The 19337-nt window shown below is 41.2% G+C and overlaps 1 protein-coding gene across 5 annotated transcripts in view; it reads right to left on the bottom strand.

The window, feature by feature from the left end:
* The window catches only part of RFFL (ring finger and FYVE like domain containing E3 ubiquitin protein ligase), a 65827-nt gene extending 53259 nt beyond the window's left edge, over positions 1–12568 (bottom strand). For 4 of the 5 annotated variants that reach the window (XM_079135431.1, XM_079135432.1, XM_079135435.1 and 1 more), the window contains exon 1: positions 12359–12568. The gene's annotated coding sequence lies outside the window, so the exon portion shown is untranslated. Of the gene's footprint in view, positions 1–11873; positions 12296–12358 lie in introns of those variants that run through there. The other variant, XM_079135434.1, reaches the window with a different exon arrangement.
* Between the last annotated feature and the right edge of the window lie 6769 nt (positions 12569–19337).

Below are 19337 nucleotides of genomic sequence, written 5' to 3'. Positions count from 1 at the left end.
AATACACTGTGTTTGTTTTGCAGTGCTAGGGTTCAAACCCAGAGCCTCACATATGTTAGGCAAATACTCTCCCAGGAGAATAAAGGTATTGTGTTCACCTACAACTAAAATTAAAAAAAAAAAAAAGAAAAGAGTGAATGCTTTCACCATAAAGAAATGGTAATTGTTTGAGATCAAGATATATGTATATACGTATTTATTTATTTATACTGGAGATTGAACCCAGGGGCACTTTGCCATTGAATTACACTAATAGCACACCAATTTTGTAATTTTTTATTTTGAGGCAGGGTCTCACTAAGTTACTGAGGCTGGCCTCAAACTAGCAATCCTCCTACCTCAGCCTCCCCAGTTGCTTGGATTACAGGAGTGTACTGCGTCTGGCAAGTGGATAGATATATTTAAGCTGATTTAAATGTTATAGAATGTTTGTTAAAATATCACATGGCATCTTATAAACATGTATAACTTCTATATTTTTATATAACAGTTAAAAAAAATCTAAAATCCAAATTAAAAAAAAGATACTTCGCATATCCCTTTTCTAACAGAACAACAAGGGTTAGAAGAACCTGAAGCTCTGTCCCAGATATTAGGTGCTTTAAAAAAATTTCCATGGAAAAACTGCTACATTATTAGAATAAAAAGTATTGTGAACAGGTGAGAAATATACATTTTTATATATATGATAGATATGCACGCTGACTTGCATATATACACATACATAATACAGACAGAGACAGAAAATGCATAGAATTAAAAATCTGAAATCATTTAGTAGTTACTTCTGGGACAGACGAGCATTTGCCTTTTGCTGTTATGTATTTTTGTGCTTAATTTTTTTCCTAAAGACCCAGACAGAGGTTTCTTTAGAAAATAATAACAAATTCAAGGGAGAATAGGGGCAATCTCAAGAGAGATGCCTCTGGGGTAAAGTAAGGAATGTGCATTCCAGGGAGAATGCGGGCAATCTTCAGAGGGAGAGATGGTCTGTTTTAGAATTTTTAAATGAGCAGTTTAAGCTATGATATTGTCAGGAATAAGGTTCCAAAGACCACTTGACAAATAAAATAATCTGAACAAGATGCTGTGGTCATGGATGCAAATTTGTAAGGAATTAAGACATGCAGAGCTGGGAATCACACTATTTACTGATAGCACTGTGCTGTCAGCAGTGCTGTGCTGGGTACTACTGGATAGAGACTCAGTCCCTACTCTCAAGGAAATCACAGGGCTAAAAAGCAAGTCAACAGACCCCTGCGCCACACTGCAGAGGCAGAATCACATGCAGGGTGAAAACCACAAAACTCAAAGTCTACCTTTGTTGGTCAACTCAGTTTATTAAGTAATCTGATGAACTTCAAAAAACAGATATACCAGGGCTGGGTTGTGGCTCAGTGGCAGAGTGCTTACCTAGGATGTGTGAGGCACTGGGTTTGATTCTCAGTACCACATATAAATAAATGAATAAAATAAAAGTCCATCAACATCTAAAAAAAAAATTTAAAAAAAAACACATATACCACCTATTAAAACAGCTAAAGGGTTGAGGATATAGCTCAGTTGGTAGGCCTTAGGTTCAATCCCCAGTACCGCAAAACACACACACACACACAAATGCTAAAAATTAAAAAAAATACCAAAAGTGAGGATAAAAAGAAACCAGATCTCATTCGCTCCTGGTGGACTATAAAATGGTACGGCCTCCCCCAAAGAGTTTGCAAATTTGAGAAATCTGAAAACATGCATTTTTCCATAAGATCCAACTACATTCCTGGGGCTTAACCCAGAGAAATTAAAACTTGTGACCACACACTCACCTGTACACAAACCATTCACAATGGCTTTATTTCTAATAGTTCGAAAGTGGCAATAACCATAATGCCCTTCAAGGAGTGAATGGTTACAAACTGTGGTATGCCCAGAGAGCTACTTTCTATACTAATCAGGGCTTCCCACTGAAAATGGTCTAGCACCATTTATTCCACTAATATCCCTTACAACATGAGGTCACTAACATCTATGGATCTTACATAGTCATCAATTTGTTAGGAAGGCCTATTGACAAACAGGAAGGTACAACACTGCCACCCTGAAAAATGAAAAAAACCACCAATGAATTATTCTATAACCTGAAGCTTTAGATAGTCAGATATGATTTTAAAGGTGGTTGGCTTATGTATCAAAAACATTTATAATTTGAGAATTAGGAATAAACTGTAAAACAACTCTTCAGTACTAACATAGCAAATATAAGAACCTGGTATTGGTAATATTTTTAAATCCCGTACCATAATAAGGAGGCCCATGTAAAAGCATAGCTTTAAGCCTACACTACATGAAAAAGAACTTATTCATAAAGACCCCCTCCAAAAAATAATCCTATGAGATGAGATGATGGAGAAGGAGGCATCTGTAGCCTCAGAATTGAGAGCTTAACCTTTAATAGATGAAATTTTGTGTTTCAATGCTGTGCAGCCTTAGGCCTGCTCTTTAACTTCTCTGTGCAGCATTTTCACATCTGTGGACTATAAATAATAGTACCTACATTAACAATCATTAGATTGTTAGGAGAATTAAATGGGTTAATATAGTAAAACACCCTGGTCCACGGAGCACACAAGTGTTAGTACTGTGTGTGTGTGTGTTACTGTAGATTGAACACAGGGCCTTGTTCATTCTTGAACCCTTGTGCATGCAGGGCAAGCTCTCTACCACTGAACTACAGTCCCAGCCCAATGTATTTATACTTTTTAAGAGGTAAAGGATACATAGGGAAATATCACATAGCAAAAGAAATGTCAGTCTTTTGATGAGTCTTACACAAAATTCTCTTACTTTTAGACAATACTGGGCCTTCTCCTAACTCCTACTAAAGAATCCATACAATTTCATTCAGAAAAAAAGTATCATTTTACACAGTAGAATGAGTAAGGTAAATCTTGCTGAGCATGCCCAATGCTTCCCAAGCTCCTGGGGCCAACATATGATTTCAATAGGAAAGGGGACTGTTTAAAGACAATTTTAAAACATTCACCACCAAAGTGAAAATTCAAGACTTCTTGTGGCAGAGACTTTCAAAAACATTTGTGCCCTCACTTGTACCCCACCCCTTTTCCTAATCAAGGTTATGGTAATCAAAGCCCTCTACAGGCTGGCACCCAACTGACCACATGCTCTTCTACTGACTAGTCATTAACTAGGAAAGAAAGGCCCAAGGAGACAACAACAGTCCCACAAATGGCCCCTCCTTAGGTGGAAGGTTTGTTCTAGAGATGCTTAAAGAAAAAAACACTTGACTTGAAAAACCAAGACATGTGCAATACCTTTCTCCCACTTCTAGTTTCCTAATCTATTTAGGGAACAACCATAGAAATTTTTGTGATCAGAAACAAATTGTTTCCAGAAGCATTATGCAATGCTTGTCCAAAGGTCCCAGTATAGCCAGAGGTTTAGACAGCTGTGTTGGGAGCCACAGAAGCTGCATTTTCTAACCAGCATTGCTTCTGGACAATTGAAACTTTCTCTGGTGCAAAGTCCAGACACAGGAAGCAGTGTTCCCTGCAAATGTCCAAACAGCTTCATTATTGTTTAACTATCAAAATAACACTCCAATAATCTATCAAGTTTGACATTTCATCCAACCAAGCAATCAAACCAAGATGAAAAACACACATGGAGAGATTCTTTTCCCCCAGGCCCAAATCAACACTAATTTTGATGTCACAGAAATAAATTAATTATACTTCTTTCTAGACTACTTATAAAAGGCCTCTGGAAAGCAAATAGAAACCAAAGCGCCTCAGTTGGGTGCTCTGGCACACACCCTAGCGACTCAGGAAGATCAGGTTTTGGGCTAACTTAGTGAGACCCTGTCTCAAAATTAAAAAATTAAAATAAAAAAGGGCAGGGGATGTGGTTCAGTGGTTAAATGTCCCTGGATTCAATCTTCCATACCAAAAAAAAAAAAAAAAGTGATGCATGACTGAGAAGACCAAATGACAAATGGTACCAAAAGACATAAACACTGAACTACATACTATGGCATCAAAAACTGCTTTCTTGACATGATGTTCAGAACTCTTGAATTTTGTGCCCATCTTCCCCCTCGCCAAGAAACTAGAGGGCTTTTTTAAATTTGCTTTTAAGGTGCTGGGGATCAAACTAAGGCTTCCCACATGGTGAGCAAGTGCTCTGCCACAGAGTTATACCCCCAACCCTAGAGGTTCATTTTTGTGTTATTCTAAAAAGGTTTTGAGAAAAAATATATTACAGACTGCTATTTGCAAGCATTTCCTCAAATAACACTGTAGCCTGCATCACTATCAACATATTTTCGTTCTTAATATTAGTTTTGGTAGTACAAGAGACATGCTGGTGTGCTATATAAAATATTTTATCAAGTAAATGCAATTCAGGAATCTGATGAAGAGAAATAGCGGATGTACTTTCATTTTTATGTCCCCCATTAATTGGTGAGTTCACAGTCACTATTCCTCAAGTTGCTGGTCTACAACTGTATCAACAGTTGGAAAACATTCAACTAGATGATTAGCAGTTAAGATTGATCGTGCGGAGTCATCTGGAGGGCTCAGTCCAACCACACGGCCAAGGGTGAACTGGGACGGTAGAGGGCCCTTTGTCAAGCTCTCTAGGAATATTCTGACAGCCTCTTTCCACCCACTCAGTAAACACTGGCTAAGGTACAAGCTCTGATGTAGAATGATTATGTAAACTCTACCATGGTATATGATGAAATGACCAAGAATGGAACCTGAATCTAGTCTTACCCCAAACACATAAATAGCTTAGTTTCTGCCCCAACCTAATGTTACTTTTCCCCCTGCTTTTCAGTGCAGGTGGGATGGCATCCAGGGCCTCACTCATGCCAGCAAGCAGTGTACCACTGAGCTACATCACCAGTTGGCTCTAAAATGGTTGCCAGAGTGACACCAAACAACCTCTAACCTCATTCTAATCCTATTTGCATGCTAAATGACTCCCCCCAGCACCAAGACAGTAGACAACTGCAACAACAAAGAATGGAAAGGAGGAGGAAAAAGAAGTGGCACCTGAATCCCTGCAAAATCTCTTCCAGATATAATCTCAGAAAATACCTGAATATTCCTCCACTTTTTTTTTTTTTAATCTTCTATCTATATAACCCCAAATAGATTAAGAAACTAATCTATGGAGTCCCTCTCCCTCCTTCTATTTTTGGCTAAAAATAACCTACCTTTCCTGCTCAATCTGTGCAGTCTTGTTATTGGTTTCACAATTCAGAGGGAAAAAGGACCCAGTTTGGGGTCAGTATCGGTAACACCCGAGATACTAAGATTTTCCATTGTGGACCAGGGAATTCCTTATCCCCCAAATTATTCATTTTTATCCCCCTTAGCATTTAATTTTAATCCTTTCCTCTCCATTGGCCCAAACGATGACTACTTATCTGCAAAAACAATTCCACCTTTGACTAAATAATCCTCTAACTAGCTGAACTTCAGTTGATCACCCTTGCTATCCCTCTAGTAAACACTCTGTCCTCTTTCCCCAAATTAGAGCACTCCTTTGTCCAGCATTTCCAAATAAAGCTTATGTATTAATCGTCCATACTGTGTGAAATAATAATTTAGCATGGTTAAAGACAGTATAATTGAAAATAATGGCAACTGGCTATGCACCCACTGACCCAAGACCAAAAAGGTGGGAAGTCAAAATAGGACACAGGAGCTGGGATTGGAGCTCAGTGGTAGAGCACTTGCCTAGCACATGTGAGGCACTGGATTCAATCCTCAGCACCACATTAAAATAAATAAAATACTGTGTTCATCTACAACTAAAAAAAATTAAAAAAAAAAAGAGAGAACACAGCTTATTTCTAAAGCAGAAATCTTAACTATTATGAAAGTGAAAAAACATGAGAAGATTTGCAGAAAAATGCAGTGGGAGACACATGCTTTCCTGCATGTTTTAGGATGAAATATATTAATTTATGTGCCACCAAGCCTGTGTACTTGTTGTAAGTACCAAGACTGGAGAGATTTTGTAAAGTAAATGAAGAAGGTGGGGTAGAAGAGGAGTACATTCCATTTACTTAAGAAAAGACTTTTTTCCTTTCGAATCTTTTAACATAATCCAGCAGTTGCAAATAAACAATGGTGCTGATTACTAATGAACTGTATTTAACCAATCAGAAGCCTGAGCCAGCAGAGCCTCCTGTTGGCCTAACTTCCTGTAAATTTCAGAATGACTAGGCAGTATTTCTTTAAAGAGGATGGATACAGTTAAAATGTTTCAGCAAATCATACTGGATCCAAGTAGTTCAAGTGGGCTTCCCTACTCTTAAAACTAGTAACAAACGGTTGTGCTGGAGATCCCTGATCATCCCACAACCCAAAAGAAAGAAACCACATCTTGAGATGCAACTTTAGAAAAGCTATGTGAATATTAAACTAGGAGACAGAAGACTTAAGCAACCTATCTGTAGCTTCATTGAGAAGTAGCTCAACAAAATCAAAAATGCAAATGTGCTCAATCACATGGAAAGTAGCAGTTGAAAAAAGCTGCTGAGCAAGGTGGGAGGTTTCACCTGTACCTCTTCATAGAACCATGCAGAAATTACCAGACCAAGGTCACTTTCATTTAAAAATGAAAAAATAAGGTTAACAGAGATTTAAAAAAAAAAAATGTATAGGTCATAGCCGTGAAATTAGCAGCCTGCTGAGAAGCCCTCCAAGAATCCTGTAAGAAATTAAGTGGAGATTACAAATAATTAAATGTAAAGTCTTGTTGAGAACAAGTCTGCTGCTGAAGACTAAAGTCATTTTTATGAAATGTATAGAAAAATTATGAAAGGATTTACCAAGCATCACAGCCTTTCTACTTTCACATCAGGTTTGGAAATGCTATGATCTACAAAGAACAGACCAACCATTTGGGGAGGGAATTAACACAGCTTATCAGAGAAAACCACTCCATTCTCCAGTCTTTGCAAAAGTTCACTTGCTCAAATAACTGTAATATACTGAAGAGTTGCCAAAAATTACACACATTTCCTCAAAAGAGATGTAGGAAAAAATATAATCATGGAGTAAAAGGCCAAACATTGTCTCTTCTGAATACTTAAACAGCCAATTATGTGGCTTAATATATTAATTCTATAGCGAGAAAGAGACTATTACAGGAAAGTTGAATAAGACATCTTAAAAAAAATGTACCCTGGGGCCTAAGTCCATTCAACTGACAGTAAAATCACTCCTCAAAAAGCAGTTTTATGCAACATCTAGTATTTTAATTTTCCAGCTGCCAACAGGAATATATAAAGGAGAAGAAATTAACTAATTATGTCAGCAGCACAGTGAACAAAACTTTAATTGTATTACACACTAGACATTTACCGAACAATACAAAGGCCCTTAAGGGTAGAAACTTCTTTAGAATATAAATGATTCCCAATCAATATGACAGAAATTCGTCTGTTTAGACAATAAACAGATTCATAGTTTAGGTGCAAAGATTCAACTGACATAATCCAATATAATAAAATATATGGCATAAGAAACTAATTTCTAAAATGGCTTTAAATCACTCCATGATTTACATATGCTGTATCATTAATAGGCCCTTAAAGCCAGTATTGTACTAATCAGCTTCTTTAACATCCTGCACACAAAAGGGCCTATTCATTTAGCTGGAAGACAGGTGTTAGCAACCAGCAACCTCTTTTAGCGTCAAGTTCCAGGGGCCCAGCCTGCGATTATTACAGCATGATTGGCAAGTGGAAAGGAAGGACAGCTTGAAAGAAAGAGAGGGACAGAAGAAGAAAAAAGGCCAAAGGGAGAGAGGAAGATAAGAAATGGATGTCAGATACTATTTAATAGGGCCACCCTCAAAGTCTCATAGCCTAATCAGAGCTCCTGGGCTACAGTCCAAATACATACAGAATTTGGATAACGTTATTAATTTATTCTTGCAGATAGTAACTCTGGGCACATGCCAATACTCCAGTCATTCTGAAAAAAAAAAAATTTTTTTTAAACATTGCTAATTGTCCTATGACTCATTTTTCTTACCCATATTATTCTAGTTCTTTAGTCCTCACACTCTTGTACACTTTCTACAAGAGCTGAGTAGATATTCCTAGAAAGAGATACAAAGGCTGGATTTAGAAAAAGATATCTTAAACCTACAGAAAAATCCTACAGAAAAGTGGAAGAGACACTGAGTAGCCTACAGTGTACAAAGAACATCTGCTCTCTTTTTTAACTTTTGTATGCATATTTTCCCTCATTTGGATGGCTTTATTTTAAAATCTTACATAGAGAATTCCCAGGCATCTCCCATCCCACACTGATCAAAACTACACTGACTACCTATTCAGACCTCCAGTTGTTTCCACATTATCACTCATTTGTCCACTCATGAGATAAAGAAAGCTACTTTCACCAAAAACTCTCCCTCATGACTCCTGATAGATAATACAGCAGAGGGGCCTTGCTGTAAAGCAATTTACATAAAAGTTATAAAAGCTCTTTGTTATCTGTCATGACTAGGAAATAGGCTATTCTAGCAAATCAAACATCATGGATAGCATGACACAAAGGGACTACCAATTTTTAAAGTTTCAGAACATACAATTTCAATAATTTCAAAATAAAAGAGAAGTTAACCCCAATTTTCAAAGTTCCATAAAGCTTGTTGTACAGGAGGGAGGGAGGAAGAAAGGAAAAGTGCAACAGAACAGTGGTTCCCAAACTAGGTGGCATATCAGAAGCACCTGGGAGATTTTTGGAAATATTTTAGATGAAAGGGAAGTTCTTTAAATATCATGTCCTGTTCATCACTTTTGTACTCAATCAAAATCTCCAGGAGGTGGGGCTAGGTAATCTGCATTTTAAAAGAACACCTGGGTGACTCAGTTACAAAATGCCAGGTAGAGAATCTTGCAAGGAGTGGCTGGCCTTTGGTGACTCCTTGCAATAAAAGCTAAAAAGCTAAAGCTGCACTAAATACAATGTGATCTTGCTTTGATGATTCAGGAAACTTCAGGATCTTCCAATGCCACTGGGTCATAATTCACTATCAGTGACTAGTTGGTGTACTGGCAAAACCAGAAAGTAAGGAAACTAAATGAAGATTCCTATTGGTAGAAAGCTGGAAAAACCAGCTCTTTTTTACTATCAGATTTAAAGAGCTGGTTCTCTCCCAGAAGAAAGCAGGTCTTATGCTTGCTTTGAAAAAGGAAAATGTTTTAAAACCTCATGCAGTATTGTCTTAAATGCTTAGCTCCACTTAAGATGTAAACAGGCTCAAAAGCATCAACAATGAAGAATATTCAGCCTGAATAAGAAAAGCAAAGGAGGGGCTGGGGTTGTGACTCAATGGTAGAGCACTTACTAGCATATGTGAGGCACTGGGTTCAATCCTCAGCACCACATAAAAATAAATAAGATAAAGGTATTGTGTCTGTCTACAACAAAAATTTATATATATAAAAAAAAGTAAAGGAGGAACTTCGTGACAATCTTAATGTATTAAGAGAAAGGATCATGGGTTTAGACTGGCATAACAGGATTAGATAAGACCACTGTCCCAACAATGGTGCTGTTAAATCCTGGGAGCAGGAAGAAAGGAGGTATATTAACAACTGAGGTCAATGAATGCTTACCTGAGATGGCTTTTATCTGAAATATAACAGGATATTCTACTAAGAACCCAAATGTTTTTAAAATTTATAAAACTCCAGGACTATAAGGTCCCAAAACAAAGTGATCACATCATTTCCCTATTTAAGAATGGGAGTCTGTGTGTTTGTATATGAAAAGACTGTTCTTACAGTTGAAAAATCTTTCTTATATAAATATCAAGTAACCATCACCAATAACCAGTCAGTAACCAAACAAAAATAACCATGGGGCTGTGGGTGTCTCTCAGTGGTAAAGTATGTGTTCATCACACAGGAGGCCCTGGGTTAGATCTCCAGTACCACAATAATAATAACCACCATCAGTAACCTTCACCAAACTAGTAATCATTACTAAACAATAATGAAAATGAAGCAGCTATTCCCTTGAGACCTCACCAATGGCAATCTAAACCATCTGTTCTCATTAAACTCTAAATTACACCTGAACTCTGTATTGCAGAGGTTATGAGTTTCTAAGGTACAGAGGTTAAATCTTTTCCTCTCCAAATATAAACACTACTGTCAGTACAAGTTTGGTACAAAAGTCCCTGTCATTAAAACAGTAGCAGTATTAAAAATTCTATTACAGGCATAAATATCAAGGTGGAATATGTCCCCCTAACAATTCTTAGGCTTCTGTAGGTGTTTTCACAAAGTACTGGGTGACACTAATACAGACAGGAGTGGCTGTATTAAACATCACTATGCACATGTAATTAGAAGAGGTGCCCTTTTGTTGTTGTTTTGTCATGCTGTTGCTGGTCAATGAAAATGCCTTTTCCACTAACAAGAATAGTATTCCTATTATGGCACTAGGCAGAGTAATGTCAACTGGTTTGGCCAAGGAAGTCTGAAAACAAATTGTTGAGCTTTCTGAGAACAGCTCTCTTTGTGCTCATTATTTTAACAGTTGGATAAAGTGGTCAATTTAGGATTTATAATCCCTGATCCCAATGTAAACAGAATAACAGCTGATCAATATGAGAGGTTTTAATGGGCTGTTCTTTATAATTCGGTAGACATGAAAATGTGTATCCTAAATGATATATATTCAAGCACAATCAAGTTATTAGTCAGTTCTGATACATCAATCTGTAATTGTTATGTACAATATACATTTTCAAACTTAAGAAAATAATATCTCTAAATAAACCATAACTTATAAATTGTACTTTGAAGTCCAGAATTAAGAAATATGCAATAAGATTTACGAAATGCTTTCTTTCCATCGTATGTTTCCTTGAATGTGAAAGAGAATGCAATCAGGGAAAAGGGTAAAGTTGTCAAACCTGAAATCCCCTTAACAAAAATATGGCCAGCTTTCAGTCCTCGATCTCTGTATACAAACGCTGCCCTCACTAGAAAAATGGAACAATACATGAACACCCTTGCCTTCATTTCAGTATACTAACCATCACTGAGAGAACCACAAGGCAATGAGTTGTAGTAACAGTGGTGACAGGAAGTCTCTGTCCTTCAAGCCACCAGTCAAAAGGATGCGAAGGAACTTACTGCTTTCTTAAAAGGCTATATGCACCCTACAATGTTTGTTCATCTGTCACTCTGGCCTATAACTAGGGTGCAAAGTGACTATTATAGGCAAAGCCCTATTTTCAATCTAATAATTCTTTCCCGTAGTAGACTGCGAGGACCCTGGTACTTTTTGTTTTTGTTTTGGTTCCAGGGATTGAACCCAGGGGCACTAAATTTAACCACATCCTCAGCCCTTTTTAATCTTCTATTTGGAGACAGGGTCTCGCTAAGATGCTGAGGCTGGTCTCAAACCTGAGGTGCCTCTGCCACCTAAGCAGCTGGAATTATAGGCTTGCGCCACCACGCCCGATCACTCTTCCTTGATTACACAGTTTCCCCCCTTCTCCACACAACAAATGACTGACCAACAAAAAGGATAAAATATGCTGTTGTCTCTTCTGCCAACCTAAAATCAAGCTCTGAGCAGACATACAGCCACGGAGGCTCTAGGCTCCCCTGGTCTGCTCAGACTTCCCCATGCCTAGTCTAATGTCTCCCCGGGCAGCCAGCTAGAGAGGCCCCACTTCCCTCTCGGCCTTGGCCAGTGCGGCACAGTGGCGACCTTTCACACATCGTGAACATAAGACGACGCCCGGGTGAAGGAACCGTGGACCCTGTGGGATAAGAACTGCATTCCCAAACTTCTCCTTCATACCTCCAAACTCCAAGCCTCTCTCCTTCAGCCGCCTCCTTCATCCAAGCAGCCCGCGGGGCTCCTCAACTAGGAAGAGGACAAGCTAGTTCTTATAAAGGCGAGCAGGCCTCCGCAAACCTGCCTCAGTTTCCTCTGCCCGACCAACAAGCATCTTTCCCCACAAGCCAAGTGGACCTGCCAGTCTCTAAGGCGCCTGGGAATGTCGAGGACACACGTCCCGGGTTGCCGCCCCCATGGGTGAAATGCTTTGAGGGCACTTTCAATGGGACAGGTGTGGGCTACCCTGATGCGGAGACTTCCTGCGAAGAAGGTGCTTCCCTACCCCAGGAGAGCAGGGAGAGTCCCAGGCCGCGCCCCACACGGAGGGGGCGACCCCAGACCACAATCTGGCGTACCGGAGGCCGAGAAGCGGCCGCCGTCCTCCCGCCAGACCCCACCCCGGGCCCGGCGTCCCGCGGACCCCAGCGCCGCCGCCGCCTCCTCACCTGCCGCGGCCGCCTGCCCGGCCCGCACCTGGGTAAGGAGGGGAGGGGAGAGGCCGGATCCGGGCCCCGACGCCTCAGACAGGGGGGCTGCGGGCTTCGCCGCGGCGGCGTCTCCGGGGCTGAGGGGCACAGGGGGGCGGTCGCGACATCCTCACGGGCGGCCCCAGGAAGTCGCCCCCCCCTCCCCATCCCCTGGCGGCCCGGCGCGGCCGCTCCCGCCCCTCGCGCGACTCCGCCCCCGAGTCGCCCCGCCCCCTCCCGGGAGCGCGCCTCCGCCCTGACGCTCCACCATAGAGAGGAGCAAGGCGCGCGGCGGCGGCTAGAGCGCGCCCTTCGCGCGCGCCCCCTGGCGGAGCCGAGGCTCGGTCAACTGGGTCGACTCGAGCTGAGCGAGGCGTGGGTGCCCCGAAGTCAGGGCGTTTGCTGCGCCTTGTTACCTGGGTCATAAAACCCTGGCGAAGGAGCGAAGGGTCCTGGTCCAAATCTTGGCTGGACCAAACCCCGAGATCCAAGGCTGGACCTTGAGCGAGTCCCTTAACGTCCTCGTAGAGTTTGGAAGTTGTCTCACTTTGGTATCGGCGTTTCCCACCGCAATGCCCTGGGAAGGCGATGATTCCCCAAACCACAGTTGAGCCTGGTCGGGGTCTCACAGCTGGGGGATGTGGGAAGCCAGGCCTCTGGGACACCTAGACCCGTCCTTGTCCGTAACACGCTCTGGCACCTCCCTCCCGTAGCATCTCCCGGTCTAAACCCCTGGGATTAGTGCTTTCGCCTTAGGAAGGTTAGGAAACTGCTGAGAAAGGCTGTGGTAGACTGCAGATGACCCCCCTACTACCCCCGCACCCCAGGAACCACCTGGACCATTCATCAGCTGAGTACCTTTCAGCAAGGCTTTTAACCTTTCTGAACTCTTCCTCATCCCAGAAATGCAGGTTGTCCTGCGGATTAAATGACCTAATGCACCAAGTACTTAGTAAACTATAATGCACCAGGGTAACATAGGGGATCCTTAGCCAACCTGAGCTAAGGATGCCTAGGTATGGAAATAAATGCTAATTCTTCTTCTGTTATCTAATGACACAATTTTCTTATGCTTTAGGTTCCTACGGAGACCTCCTAGAGTTTTTCTGAGCAATTTGTATTTCTCATTTATTTTTGTTGTTGTATCAAACCCAGAGCCTCACCACTTCAAACTACATCCCAGCTCCTTGTATTTTAAAATAAGGAATATCATAAGAAAAAGTGAGATAAAAATATATATATATATATAAAATATATATGCCTTATATGGCTTTGTCATTTTACACGTATCTTTATTTCCAGTCCTCAAAACAGCCCAGTAAACCCAATGTGGTAGCACATGTCTGTGGAGTACCACAGGATGAGGCAGAATTTCAAGTTCAATACCAAACTGGGGAATTAGTGAGAACCTGTCTCGAAATAAAAAAATAAAAAAAAAAAAAACAGTAAATCGAGTGCTATTATTTTCATGTTATCATTAAGGATCTACATAGTAAGTAATTTACCCAAACCACACAGATAAGCTGGAATGCAAAGTCACTTTTCTCTCACCCAGAATGCATGGATAGATCTAAAATTTCCTATACCTGAATTAAATGTGCCCGTATTTTTTTTCCTACCTGGCTAATTTTGTAACTTTCCTTGATACAATTCCCTGTCTTCTCTGCTTCTTTCCAGGGCTTTATTCTCCCCCACAAAGAGAGAATAAAGTCCCTCTTTTCCCTCTCTGGTTCCTATTCTCTTGAGATGCTGACATTGTCCATCGTCTCTTGTTTCTGAAACGGATTCCTGAGCTGTGAAAGAAGTGTACTATTCTCCACTACATCTTTCCTCCTCTGCATATGAATTATACCCACAGAAAATTTAATAGGTCCAAAATAAGGGTGAAATGAGACCCAGAGATGTCCTTTTTGTAAACTCGGTTTATAAACTGAGTGCTAAGTTCTGAAAGGGAGTGCATTTAATCCATTAATTGGACCCAGTAATTTGGAGTCTGGATTCATGACATCCCATGGAAATCTTTTCTCTGGGCCCTCTGGTCCATATTATGGCTAAATCATTAGAATGCTGCTAGACAACGTGCATATCACTGAAGTGAGGAGGCCTCAGAGCTGCATTTACCCACACTCCTTTCTTCAACTTAGGCATTATCACCATCACTATTTTTCATCTTTATCATGCCTTTCCACAGAGGCACTCAATAATGTACCCATTGTGCAAGTAATCTGAAATCCTTTTCCGTGAGCAATAGTATTTAGTAGTAATAAAACACTACTTTGTCTACCAAGTGACATATTTATAGGAGCTGTTTACTTTGACATATTTTTATTATTTCTACTCATTTGCTAAGTACTTTCCAATACATATTTATGAAGCACATGCCTTTCCCCAAACAGTAGTGAAAAAATAAATCATATTATTCTTGTATTAGTATTAACAGGGCTTTTAAGTCCCAGTGCCCTGATTTTTGTTATTTCTGGCAAGAACTGGAAGAATTAATGGTGATTGAACACCTACTATGTGCCAGACTCTCTGCTGAAAGGCACTTTACATAAATTACCTGTTTAATTCCCCTGAGAAATATATTTTACCAATAAGAAGAATGTAATTCCCCTGCAACATAGATTTTACTGGTAGGACAGATATAATCTTGTCCAAGGAATTCAGTCACCGAAGGGCTTAGCAGGGTTTTGAACCTAGATCTTTTCCTGATTCCTAAACCCTGTATGATCATTCCACTTACTACCCACCCCATTGGAATTTCTCAGGACCTCATATATTCTATAAAATACAAAGTATCCCTTTCTGAGACAGGCTGCATATTAATGCCAGAATGGAACACCTAAACATATACAGGATGCTAACCCTAATTTATCTGAGTACATTTTGCATTAATTCCAAGGGAGTTATTCCCTAGGAAATCAATGGTAGGATGGCTCCCAAAAAGAAGGGCCCAAGCTGAAGCCATTCCTGAAGACAAGACTGGCCACATAGTTTGCAAGCATAGTATAAAATAAGGACCCTTGGTCAGAAATTCAGAATTACAAGATGGCAATTACACAGCATTAAACTAAGTGCTGGGCCTTTCTGATCAAAGCACCCTGGGTCACTACATCGATCATATTACCATGAAGCTACCCTGCCTGGACAGCAGCTCTCACCAGTATCTCTAAGGCATCATGAGCCTCTCAATGATATGAGATTGAGTGCCTATGATATTTGGCTCTTTACATAAGCCACATGACCCTAAAACAAGTCTTTGAAGTAGGCATTATTCTTCCTATTCCATAGCGGATGAAACTAGTCTTCAAATGGCCAAGTTATTCATCCAGTGTCATAAAACAGGTAAATATTAGAGCTAAGACCAAGTTAGCTGAAATATTAGAAATTCTGCTCCTTAGCTGGGCATGGTGGCCCACACCTGTAATCCCAGTGACTCAGGAGTCTGAGGAAGAAGAATTGCAAGTTCAAGTCCAGCCTCAACAATTTAGTGAGACCCTCAGAAACTTAATGAGACCCTGTCTCAAAATTTTAAAAAAGTCTGAGGATGTTCAATTCCCATTACCAAAAAAGAAAAACAAATTCTGTTCCTTGACTTTGTATCCTTTTCAGCACAGGCCCTTTGTCTTCTGGCAAAACCTGAACATAAACAGGCTATTATGTCCAGAGACTATAGAGTTCAGGGAAGTGGGGTGCATTGCTGTATGCCTGTAATCCCAGCTGCTCAGGAGGCTGAGGCAGGAGGGTTGCAAGTTCAAAGCCAGCCTCAGCAATTCAGCAAGGCCCTAAACAACTTAGCGAGACCCTGCTTCTAAGTAAAATACTTTAAAAAGGGTTGAGGATGTGGCTCAGTGGTTAAGCACCCCTGGGCTCAATCCCTGGTACCCCCCCCCCCCCACACACACACCCAAAAAATAAATAAAAGCGGCCAGGGAAGAAAAGGGATGAGTGCTACTCAAGGAGTCCATTCATGCTGCAGCTGAAGCATCTCAGGGCACATGGAACTTTCCATTGCTTTGCATCGCAAAGGCAACTGCCAACTCCCAGGACCCACCCTGTTCCCAAGATTAATGGGAAACACTATGAGGTGTTTGGGTTTTGTTTTGTTTTTTGGACAGGGGGGTGGTGCTGAGATGGAATCCAGGGCCTCTTGCATACTGGCCAAGAACTGTGCCAGAGCCACCTACCCTCCAAGTTCTTTATCTTGATTAAAGTTAACTACACAGAACCTAAGGCATCTAACTCAATGATAATATATTGGAAAGGGCCCTCTAAAGTCAGGAACAAGACATGGATGACAGCTATCATTGTTTCTACTCTACATAATACTGGAAGTTACTCTAACCACTGCGGTGGATAAGAAAAAAATGTTGAAAAGCATTCAGAAAAATTTTTTCCTGCTGTGCTAAGAATTAAACTAAGGGCCTTATACGTGTTAGGCAAGTACTCTACCATTGAGCTCCATCCTCAGTCCCCAGGATACCCTTTTGATTCATTATATACCTAACTCTAAAAGGAAAAAAAGCTGAGGGGGGGGATGTAGGCTGGGGATATATTCAGTGGTAGACTGCTTACCTAGCATGAATGAGGCCCTGGATTCAACCTTCAGTACCTCAAGAGCCTCCTTTTAATGCCCATTTCCAATACGCAGAATTACAGTTGAAATTCTACTAAGACAGTTCCATGTCAGAACACAGCAAAATCCTAATCCCTTATCTCCTGGCTCATATCTCAGGGATGCAAAGTTCTGTTTTTTATTCAGTTTTATTTCCACCTAAACCTCCATTTCTCTTTAATACTAATGATATCTATCTTCTCTGAGTGTTTGACACTCTCTCTTCCCTGGGGAAAATCAGAAAAAGCTAATAAAATAGATCTCTGATCCAGCTTTTTATGGTAGCTAAGCTGAAAGAGGTTGAGATACGCAGCCTTTGGTGTTACCATGGCAAAATATTAAAAAGTATTTTGTTAAAACATTTGCATATTTACAGCTGAACACAATGTGAGTTTGGGAAGAAGTGGGCTTGGCATCAGATAGATACATGTTTGTAGTCCTGTGCTATCACTTATTGGCTTTATGTCACTGAGCTCTCATTTACCATCTGTAAGATTTCCTGTGCCGCACAGCTGTCCTAATGTTACCATGACGTGTACAGGAGCTGAACAAACATAAGGGAGCCTGGACGAACTTGCCCCCTGGACTATAGCAGGCCACCACTGATTCCTCCACACACTCCCTCCTTTCCAATATGGCCACAGGATGTACTTCAGGAAAACCCACCTCCAGCCCCGCTCCAGGGCTATTTCCTGGCAATGTCAACCAATCACAGCAGCCCCACTTCCTTTGCCAGTTACTGAATTAGACATGGGTGCACAAAGCTATTCTACCAATCACATACAGAGTCAGCCAGCTTTGGTTAGAAGGAACTTCTGCATTTTCCTTGTTCTTCAAAGTACACAAGTAGGTGATCCCTTTCCTGCCCGTAGATTTTATCATATCTGGACAGATGCTCAGAGTGGCATCAATCTAGAGGGCAAATTCTTTGATGAGGGCAACAAGCTTGCAGACAAAACCAATACAAAACAAAAACAGAGCAAAAGGATGGAAAGGCCCTGTGCTACTGAAGTAACCAGACTTGGACTTCACATTATTAGAAATGAATGACCTTGTTGATGCCTGTTTAAGCCAGGCTTTATAACTTGTAGTGCTAAGTGGCTTCAATAATACACAGAGAAGTGGGATGTAGCTCAGTGGTAGAGTACTTGCCTATCATGCATGAGGGTTTGATCCCCAGCACCAAAAGCGGGGGAGGGGGGATCTTTTACTTGACGGTCTTGAGTTCAAGTGCCATGCCATCAGTGCTAGTATATAGTAGAAACTTAACATTAATTCTGTCTCATTTCAAATAAAGGACATAAAACAGTCTCTTGTAGAAGGATGTAAAAAGGAGACTATGGGGACTTAATGACTATCTAGATCAAGAAGAAAACATTCTTGCATTCCTCCTTTGCCATCTTTAAACTGCATTTCATCCCACTCATTCATAAAAATAAGAGAAAATTTGACATGGGAGCTCTTGGAGTGGAGCTTGGGCTCAAGGGCAGACACATGAACAGAAAGTACAAAGGACTAGCACGGGGGAGCTATTATGAACATCTAGTCCATGGGTGGGACATAAGGGAGGATGTAAGGGTGCACGTACAGCAGACACCGTGAAGGGCAGGCAAAGGCATGCACATAAGCCAAGGGAACAAAAGACTTCCTAGCAGGGGAGCCTACCTGGCTGAAGGCCCCTTAAGAGACTGCAGTGTGGCACATCCAGGATGGAGAGTGGAGCAGCAGGCAGGCAAGACAAAGCCCTGTTCTAGGAACAAGGGTCAAAGGGGTAAAGCAGGCCAGTCAGATGCCTGCAGCAATGCTGCCTGGTGGCCTGGAGTAGCAGGGAATAGAATGCCTTCCCACAGCTAACGTGGGCACCAGGATGAAGGCTGTGCAGCTTCAACTGGAGTCAAGTCCCGCCAGGAACAGAACTATGAGGGCTGGAAATTGCAAGGCCCTGTGGGGATAGCAAGAGCCCTGACCTATAAATTAGTGTGTCCTGGGTGCCAGCCTTTGTTCTGCCACTTTTCCAGGTTCTTTTTTTTTTTTTTTGCGTTACTGGGGGTCGAACTCAGGGCCTTGTGCTTACGAGGCAAGCACTCTATCTCCCCAGCACCGAGCCTCAGGTTCTTTAATAAATGACAAGATGGGTCAGGTGATCTTTACATGCCTTTCAAACTGCACACTTCCAGGGTTTCGGTCAGCTATGAAGTACCTGAACTCATACAGGGAAAAGGACAAATCTGCCCAGGAGAGAGGGGGCAACCAGGCTACCTTGAATGCCAGCTTCAACAGACTAGTAGTGGCTGTCTGTAATGCTGCATTGAGGAAACACTGCAAAGTACTCTAAGTTCTACA

This window comes from Sciurus vulgaris (genome assembly GCF_902686455.1).
Source record: "Sciurus vulgaris genome assembly, chromosome: 3".
Lineage (NCBI taxonomy): Eukaryota > Metazoa > Chordata > Mammalia > Rodentia > Sciuridae > Sciurus > Sciurus vulgaris.
Note: the sequence above shows the minus strand (reverse complement) of the source record. Positions and strands in the feature narration are given on the sequence as shown.